This window comes from Ambystoma mexicanum, chromosome 12, assembly GCF_040938575.1.
Source record: "Ambystoma mexicanum isolate Mex_15411 chromosome 12, UKY_AmexF1_1, whole genome shotgun sequence".
NCBI classification, from domain to species: Eukaryota; Metazoa; Chordata; class Amphibia; order Caudata; family Ambystomatidae; genus Ambystoma; species Ambystoma mexicanum.
The window spans coordinates 78,673,159-78,682,950 of record NC_090936.1 but is presented as its reverse complement, the minus strand read 5'-3'; the positions used below and the strand labels follow the sequence as shown (position 1 = coordinate 78,682,950).

The 9,792-nt window shown below is 44.3% G+C and overlaps 1 protein-coding gene across 2 annotated transcripts in view; it reads left to right on the top strand.

Moving 5' to 3' along the window:
- Positions 1–2,519: 2,519 nt before the first annotated feature.
- The window catches only part of PHTF2 (putative homeodomain transcription factor 2), a 1,000,056-nt gene continuing 992,783 nt past the window's right edge, over positions 2,520–9,792 (top strand). The window contains exon 1 of one of the 2 annotated variants that reach the window (XM_069628039.1): positions 2,520–2,743. The gene's annotated coding sequence lies outside the window, so the exon portion shown is untranslated. The remainder of the gene's footprint in view (positions 2,744–9,792) is intronic. The other variant, XM_069628040.1, reaches the window with a different exon arrangement.

Genomic DNA, 9,792 nt, shown 5'->3' with positions numbered 1-9,792 from the left:
AAGAAGAAAAGAAGGGTTCTTGGAAAGAAGACGAAGGTGAGGAGTCAGGGGAGGGTGGAAATTCAGAGTCAACGTTTTCTGACGAAGACATCACAGGTCCTGGTGATAGTTGGTCCGCGATACCTCCGGGTTTCGTGGAAGTCTCTTTGGGGTTCAGGAGTTTCTTTCTGTACCCTGCATTACTTATGGCTTCCCTTCTCTGGATTCCGGACGACTTCCTTATGACTTATTCTTCTACGTGGTTCCGATGAATAACACGCCACTTGGAAGCTGGCACTTTCTCCTGTAAAGGAAATAAGGAAGAATCACCTAGGAAGTCGTACACAGAGCATCTCACCAATCATTCACACAGCTCGAATTTCATCCTGTGAATACCTGATCAACAATCAGGTTTTTTTGCCGCAAGGCTTTTTCCCTGAAAGGGCCATGCTCCCTGAGGTCTCTCTTGTCTGGAGCTCCCTTACCCAGTCAAGGGGGTCTCCGGGGGAGCACATCCTTACCTCTTCGAAGGGAAGAAGGATTGGAAAGGAGGGGAACCAAAGAAGTCACATAGAAAGAAGAAGACGGAGAGCCAGGATAGCTCCACCGAAGAAACAGGTGAGGGGGAGCAGGGGGAAGATACTTCAGAGCTTGAGAGAGGGACAGATAACCTTTTTTTAACAGTTTTTCCTTTAGGGAAATCCTCATCAGGGTTGGGATAGTGAGGCATTTATCCAACTTTTTTATTTAATAAAATGGCTAAAGTTGAAAAGTCTTTACAACGTTGTCTGCCTCACATTTTTGACCCCACACATGGCCCGGCACGGATCAAGAGATACGAGTCATGATGGAGGGATGTCATGAGTGCCTGCACAGCAACAAGAGATTAAAGACCAGACAGGAACTGCTGATACCCACCAAGATACTGGACGGAGTGTGGCGCAAACTGGGCCTGTACTTCATCAGCCCCCTGGAAGCGATGCGCCAGAACATTGGTACGTTGTAGTCCTGATCGACTACCTTTCAAAATGGGTAGAAGTTGAATTTGTACGAGGCATTACCACAACTACAGTCATTGATTTTCTCACAGGGTATTCCAAAGAGAGGGTCTACCCAAAGAAATTGTTACGGACAATGGCGTTCAATTGGTATCCCGTGAAATGGAGAAATGAAAGCATCCCTTTATCACCCCCGAGTCAATGGGCTTGTTGCGAGAACCAACAGGTTCATCAATGGAGCAATGGAACTAGCCAAAGCCTCAGGTATGAACCCGTTCAAAAAGGTCAAGGAGGCCCCAGCCGCCCACTGTATGACCCCCAATGTATTGCTGTTCCACATGCTGAGGGGGAGAGTATCCGCTTCCACTTTGGTAACTTCATGGTTATCAAGAGTAAGAGAAGAAGACACCGTGAAAACATGGAGGATGTGGTCTGGAGGATAAGAAAAAGTAAAGAACGAATGAAGAATTGCAGCGATGGACGAAGAGCAGCCCAAAGGTCTGAGGTCAATGAAGGCAATCTAGTCAAGAGCAAGTTGCCACACAAAGACCAAATATCAGGGTCCAAGTACAGCAGACCGGTTAGAGTTGCAAAAAGGGGCACAAACCACGTATGCAGACAAGACGGTCGGAAGTGGAACATGGAAAGAGTGGCCATGTTATAGAGAAGGCCCGGCGAAAACAGAGAGTTCACCAGACATGTACAGTCATTTAGAGCGAGAGAGGAACAGGAAGACCCAGAGGAAGCTAGCGGGTCTGAAGCAACTCAAGAAATGCATCAAGGACCCGACAGTGTGAGAGATTACGAAGATCGGCAGAATGAACAGGAGAAGGCGCAGTTAGAGCAAGGTAACGCATCAGAAAGCATATCACAAGATGGTGAGAACAGAGAGAGCAGGCACCAGAAAGATTGGAGAAGGCCTACGAGGTACAATGACTTTGTGATGGCCTAGTACCAATCTGCTCATTGAAAGGAGGTATATAGACTCAGACTCGAGAGATGCGGATCACCTGTAGACTTGGAGACTCGAGCTGAAGGTTAGGAGGCGGAGCGTGCTACTACAGCAGTCGAAGTGCGGGCATAGCATCGAGTGGATGCTTCCCAGCGCACCTCTTTACTTGAAGGCTTGAAGAACTGTCATCCCTACATTGAGTAATAATATTAATCACAGACTTGAATGAACATAGCAGCAGTGAAGCCACTGTTGCCTGTATATAGTTGAGTCTGCAAATAGCCATCAAAAGCTGTTACTCTCCATAAACAGCATGGTGGTACTTTCATTTCCTTTTTCTTTCATCTATTCTCTTTTTTTCAACAGTCAACGTCCTCGTGTCGTTTGCTGGTCATCACTGCCCTCTTATGTAGCACTGCGTGTCGTCTCAGTCTGTATTCATCTTTTTGCCCCCCTCTCTTTCATCTCCATCATGTTCGAAGGGCACGTGCCCTGGCGGGGACGCGCTCTTCCCACAGATGACAGCGAGCGACAGCGCACGCGCCGTCGTGTAATCCTTCACTGGAGGGGGGAGTGAGCGGTTGCGGTGGAGATCAATGCGCTGCACATGCGCAGTGGGAGCCGGGGGAGAAACATTTGAAGATACTACATCCAGGGCGCCGCCGCCGCCTGCTGTTACACGGGTACTGCAGTCAGACCGGCGCGCAGGGGGTGTTAGAGATTCACACCTGAGGCTGAGGGAACGAGCGAGAGCCTAGAGACCGACGCCTCCGCCAGGAGAAAAAGAGACACCCGCCCACCCTTGCAGCACAAGGTACAGTGGGAACCAGCGCGACAGGCAAAGGCAGCACGCCGAAGAAGGAGAGAGGGCAAGGGGGAGAGCCAAGGTTGTTCTCAACGGAGACAAAGGGACTCAGGGGGGTAGCCGTGTCAAGAGGCGCCTGGGGAGGAGAAGCCGGTGGCATGCAATACTTCCAGGAGAGGAGAGGAGAGGAAGAGAGAAGACCTTTGAGGGGAGGGGGTGCTATTCATGAGAGCGAGGGGGCAGCTGAGAAGAGGGGCACACGATGAGACAGGGTGGCATTTCAGCTGGATGAGCGGGGTCGTCTGAAGGAAGGGGGCATTGAAGGAGCAAAGCACCTGCACAGAGAAAGATAAGGGGTTCACCTTTGTGGAGTTGCAGCGTGACATCTGTGGGGAGAGAGTGGGAGTATCAGTCGAGTTAATAGGAGTATTGGAAGTTTGGGGGGGGTCCCTGTACACTTGTTTACCAGCGTGATAGAAATAAAATATCAATGGAACAGTCAAAAGAAAGGGATGGTTGTTTGAAGAAAGCAGGCATCAGACACAAGAAGAGATGGAAAGTAGCTAAGAAGAATAGAGTTGCAGGTGGGAGACTCCTAAGAGAGTGGAAAATGAAGGGTGCCTTTTCTAGTTTGCGTGTGTTCCCACCAGGCTCACACTAGTTTATAGGACAATAGGCCCATGGCTGAACCAAAAATTCAAAATGCTTGTGTGGGACAGTTTTTTTGGGTCAAAGTGGGGAATTTTTTTGGCCAGTTAGGGCCAGTTTGATGAGTTACTTCACTATGCGGTTAATAGTTTTAACCAGTGTTGCTGAATATTCTTTAAAATGTACAATTTGAGTCATATTTGATCAGAAACCTCCCTGTGGTTACTATTCAAACAGCGTCGCAAAAGGAATGAATTCCCACTTGCAACTGTGGGCTACTTTTTCGTTGGTACCCAAGACAATTTTATGCTCCAGTCCGAGCCTGGTTCCCATGGTATGAGGATTAAGTCTGGATCTGATCTTGTAGAGTTTCTAAACTAGATGATTCCTATTTCGGAAAATAAAGAAGAACGTTTAGATGGAACTATTACGTTCTGGCTCTGGCTTCATTATAGTCGGCACTTCTCTTACTTTTTTGTGATGGCTTCATGTTAAGAAACGTGAAATGCTGTTAGCCATTCATTTTACTGAGCTTTGTACCAGTAATTGGTACCATATTGGTCTAAGACATAAACTTCAGAATATGGTTGGAGGAAATTCAGGTCTGAAGGTGGCCAATCGGATGGCTCACTGAATTTGAGTTAATAGTTGCTTTGCAGTGGGAAAAATGTGGCATATAGTGCTTAGATTCAGGTTCATGGGTAAGTGAGTATATGATTGTTGTGCTAGATTACATTGTCAAGCAAGTACTTTATAGCACAGATGCGGCAATTGAAGTTCTATTGGCTGTTATGTTATGTTAGCAGTACTTGTATAGCGCACCGTCACCAACGTAATTGGTCCCCAGGCGCTGATATAATCATCTGACAACTTTCCCGGACCATTGAAAAGCTGCTTTTCCCTCCTAGGCTGGTACATGTTGTTTAATGCACAGTCTAAAAGAATGGTGCACATCATGTGTGTGGGACGTAACCAGTAGATGGCCACGTCAGAGATTCTGATAAACATAGATAGCTATGCAAGAAATGTGCTGTCGTGGTGTGACAGTGCTGAGTTAACCACAACCTCTGAGCAGATTGAGATGGACATCAGACTGGGGTAAGCAGCATCTGATGACTCAATCATTTGTGGTTTTAGATGAGTTGTGTGCCGACCTTACCATAACCAGAGGGTTCCAGTAACAGACTGATTTCCATACGCTACCCAACATCATGCTTTGTACATGCCATGCATAGCTTCAGTTTTATCAGCAAACTCCACGAGGAGAGGCAGAGATGTTGACTTTGTGGGAGAAAGAGCCAGATGCAGATGGTTAGCAACTTGATGCAGACTTTGACATATGGTTGGCATACACTTAGATAGGGATAGGGTTTGAGGTGAAGCTGTCGTGCAAACTCAGCAGAGGGCTTCTCAAGGGGTCTTCATTTGAGCCTCAATAATGGGTCTTTGATTGTCCTGGACCAGTGAACTCTGGAAGACTCAGGCCATCAATGATGCCTATGTGCAGCCTTGGACAGAGTTGCTTAGAGGTAAACGTGGGAGACCTGTTCCTTATTTTTTTATCTCACAAATATTGGTCAAAGTTGCCTTTTTATCCTTGGCAAATCTCTTATTTTCAAGGTTTATAGTTGTCGACACGGTGGACACCTATAGTGTGACCGTTGCAATATAATAAGATACAAAATTATTTCCAATTGGTATTCTTTCCTGTGCGCCATCTATACTTTTGTTTATTGTGATTGTTAATGTTTTCTCCAATAGATCGAACTTTTCAATTTTTTTTTTCAATATAGCTTTTTTTATTGTTCCATTACAAGTCGTCCAAAGAAAAAAATTCAATATATTCCATATTTTTTCAATGTATTTCAAAATCACATGTTAACTTTTCTTTCTCACTTTTGTTTTTCTCAAATCGCATATGATCTTATTTTTCTCTCTACATGTGTCTCGCCATTGTTTTTTTCATGGCTCATCAGGAGAGAATCCTGTTAATTGTTAGAAGTAGCTCTCGCAAAGTAGATATTGTTTTCTGTTGTTCAATTAACTGATAGTCTTGCTGTTGTATTTTTTTTCTCTCTTCTCTCGCAGCTATTTGTTTACCTCTGTGCTGGTTGAGCTGCATTAGTCCCTCACATCGCCGTTCTGTGATCTATTGGAGAAAACAATAACCATCTGTATAGCTGGTGCACAGGAAATGATACCAATTGGAGATAATTCTGTTCCTTATTTAGTTTGTAGGCATGACCTAAAACAAGTATATGCTTTTGAACCCTTATTTACTTTTGGTTGTAAGCAGGGCTCAAAACTTGACTCGCTACTAGCTAGTTCTAATTGACTCTTGGCGAGTAAGAAATGGAGCTGTGTGTATGTGTAGAATTGAGGTGGCAAGGCGCTTTTTAGATTGCAACTTGACATTTTTGTATTGTGAAGTGTTTCTGCATTACCAATCGACAAACCCATGTGATTACTTGGTACAAAACAACGTAAATGTGAAAAAAGAAGTGATTAAACATTTTGAGAAGGAGAGAGAATACAGTAGAATATCCACAGCATTAAGTGGACAGACTTTCAGTGCAATGTTTTACTTTGTGAATAAGCACAGTATATCGGTAGACCAGGATTTCCCATGACTGCTTGTGTGAAACTTTGGCCTGAGGCGAAACCATTGCACCAGTGTTTTTTCACAGTTGGTAAATCTCTTTGCAGTGAGGATAGATGAAGTGGGCAGCATAGCAAATCTGCAAATGTGGAGGTCCTGGCATGCAGGCTACATCACACAGTGAATGCTATTAGGTGGTAGACTCATCCTCTGCGTTGCTTTGTTCTCTGCCACCGATTCCTCTTGCTTTTCTTTCATTGTAATTCTGTGAGGGGACCAGGACTGCCCTGTTGACTGATGGTAGTGCGACCTCTGTGTGTACTCCATGGAGTGCAGCCTCAGCACGAGATTAGGCTGGGAGGACAGTGAGACCTACCACCTGCTATAATTAAGTAGGAAATTGGGGGCTTTTACAAACAAGAATCGACGTTGAAGAAAGTGCTTGAGTAGAATGTGTTTGTGTGTGTGTATGGATTATTGTTTTTATTTTTTATTTTAAGGAACAATAAGGTTAATGGATGTTACTGCTGATTATTAATTTGAGTTTTGCTACATCAACCTCAGGCCTTGTCCAGCTCCTTTCTTTATTAAGGGACACAAAGTGCCAAGACTCTATCTCTAACACATGGCATCCACCAACTTGTAAAAACATTCCTTTGTGCAGGGTGCAAAATTTGCACTAGCTATTGATGATTGACTCTTGGTGAGTAAGACATTGTGTGCTGTGTGTTTTTATATAGATTTGAGATGGCAGTGACTTTTTATGGCTGGCTAGTACCTTGCAATGTGCATTTTTGCACCCTACTTGCCCTGTATGGGCCAGAATTGGACTGCATAGGAACCATTAGCCCATGCTGTGAAATGTGCCTCTGGGTACAGCTAGTTCAGAGTTCTGCTCGGCCCTCAAAATGAACACCCAAGAGACTGCTATACGACTACAAGTAGAGTAGTCGAGCATTAATGACCGGGAAACTAGGCATTTCAACTTGGTCCATCGAATTGCAATATAAATACATGTGTATTAACTTCACCCGTGGCTAGAGCATTGTTTAACAACCTGGAGTAGAGATCCCAGGGGAAACATTCCTAGCAAAGGACTGAACAGCTGGACCCTAGAGAGTACAGGAAAGCCAGCAACAGATGTGCTTCTGCTGTCTTCAAAAAAAGGAAGAATACATTCTTTGGGAATGTTCTTTATGATGGATAGGGGAGCAGTCTAAGAAATGGGAGTGAGGGGTGGAGCTTGGGGTGATGTCCTCATGGTGTAGTGAATAGGTTTTTAGCAGTGTAAAACCCAGTGTGAAATAATATTTCTCTATTAAGGGAATGCAAATCCGAGTTGGGAAGCCCAAATACAATGAGACTTTAGTTGGAGGTTAAGCGGAAAGATTGAGGTTCTGAAGCAAGAAGGTCACCTTTTCCCCTGTATTTATGTAGCGAAACTTAGGAAAGGGGTCAGAGATTAAGGAGGACTTGCTGAGGGGGGGCGTCTATTTTGTACTCTGCAAGTCCCAGGGCTACTTAGGAGGACAAGGTGCACGTTTTCTCAATTCCAAGTCGCTCTTTCTGCAATAGATTTTTGGTTCTGACGGGAGCAACAGAGTGGAGGGCAGCAGATGTATTCCGTGTTACTATATAGTTAAAAAAAAATATATATATATGTTTTTAGGGTTTGCGTTAATGCCCTCCAGGAAACCTGTCGCTGAGCTTCATGTTGGTCGGTTGTGGAATGAGTGTTGGCTATAGGTTGTTTGTTAGCTATGCTCAGAGTAGAAGTTGATTGAGTGTCCCCCCCACACCCACTTCACTCTCCCAACAAATTGGTGCATACTAGTGTAGGAATGGAATTTAAATGACGGCAATAATGTATATACAAAAAAAAGGCAATTTCACAGACCCCAGAGAGCGGAAGACCGTTGTGCCACTTTGACAAACTAGAGCAGAGCTCTTCTAAGCTCAGGAGTTTTTCTGAGGGCTAAGAACAGCTTATTCTGCATCCCCGGCAGTTGCCTACTTTGCCCACACACCTCATTTTATCACTGTGAGTGCAGTGGTTTATGGGCTTTTGGTTCCCCCCCTTTCCCCACAAATGGGATCTATGAAGACCTTTTTTTTCCCCCCAGGATCTCCATTTGCATGGATATCTGGCCAAATTCTTGTACTGGTGCTGGCCGAGGATGGATGTAGTTGAGGATGAAGGAAAATCTGGCCAGCTGGATGACGTTGGTAATGATTGTGAATAAACAAAATGCATATAGAATGAACAAGTCAGAGATCCGGGGTATCCCTGTTGCAAACATTCCAATGGTGACTAACGGAACAGCCACAGTTCAGCCTAGTCATGCTGAGAGTTTTTGAAACTTAGAAAATCCATCCACATTTTTCCCATAGGGTAACATACAATGGTAATAAAACAGATAAATGTTCTTCTCTTTTGATGGTGCTTCACATTAAATCATTGTTTTGGAAGCCTCCAAGGTACCCTAGAAGCAATTGCACCACCTACCAGGTGTTGTTTCATGTAAAATGCCTGGCTAAGTATGCTGCTACAGTACGCTTTCACAAGGCATCAGACTGCCAGAATACATGGGATCGGAACAAAAACTCCAGAGCATGCTTCCTCACCCGGGTTAGCCCCCCCCCCTTTTCGTGATCTTCATAGATCCCTTTTTGTAAAATATCATAAAAGCGGGGCTAACCCGGGTGAGGTGAGCATGCTTACTAAATGCAGATTAACAGACTGTCCAGTACAGAGCGGAGTCTTCTAACAGAGTATCGTGGAACAAGCAGCTTGATGTATCCCCAATCCCACTGCCCAACGTAAAAAGCCCTGTTGGGCACTTATACATCCAAAATCTGCAAGCTTCTTAAATACCTCCTGTCGATACACGGGTGTCAAAACGCTGCCTCCACATTTCAGAAATTCTGGAAATATAGAGGGTGGCAATACGTGTCTCTCGTGTACTTGCAGAGAGATATCTATAGGAAAATGCTTCTTTACCGAAGAAGCCGCCTGTTTGGCTGAGATCTAGATGGACTGGGACATCACGCTACAGTGAAGTGAGTGACTCCCTGTAAAGGAAGCAGACAGCAATTTCTGAGTGAGTGGCTGTTTAAATGCTAGATGCAAAAAGAATGCACCCAATAAATAAAATGACTAACAAAAGAGCGGGGATAAAGGGACAATGCCATATGGTCTTGCTCAGATGTACTGGAGCCTCCAAGCACATTTGGATTTACAGATAGCAGTTCATGTAAATGCAGCACTATCCTAGCCCACTCCATGGACTCTTCAGTGCTGAGCAATTCAAGTTCTTTTCTTCCTCTGTGTACCACACTACCCCCCCCCTAAGTACTTGCCTGTCTGTTTCTTTAAGAAGTGTGATGTGAACTTTGCATATTCTTGTAGACAGTAGTGAGTTTACGTCTCGGTAATCCAAATTTCTATTGTAAATATTTTAGTCCACCTATGTTTGCATGACGTCTCCTTTTTTTGTTGGTGGTACTCGTTCAAATAAAGCTGATGGTATTCCAAGTTGTGATGGTAAAATACAATACTATTTTATTATAGTCAGAAGCTAGGTGTTTACACTTCAAAGCAAGAGTGGAACTGTTATTTCGCTTATACTTGACAAGATCCGTGAAATGCATTTTTTAGAGTTATTGATGATAGTTTTGTCTATACCCTTGCTGGCTACAAGATTGGCTTTTGTGTTGATTTGTAACGCGATTAGTTAATTGCAGTTTATTTCAGATGCTTTCCTGTATGTGGCCCCGGTTCTTTGTTGTTTCTGCTTGTTGTTCCGAGTCA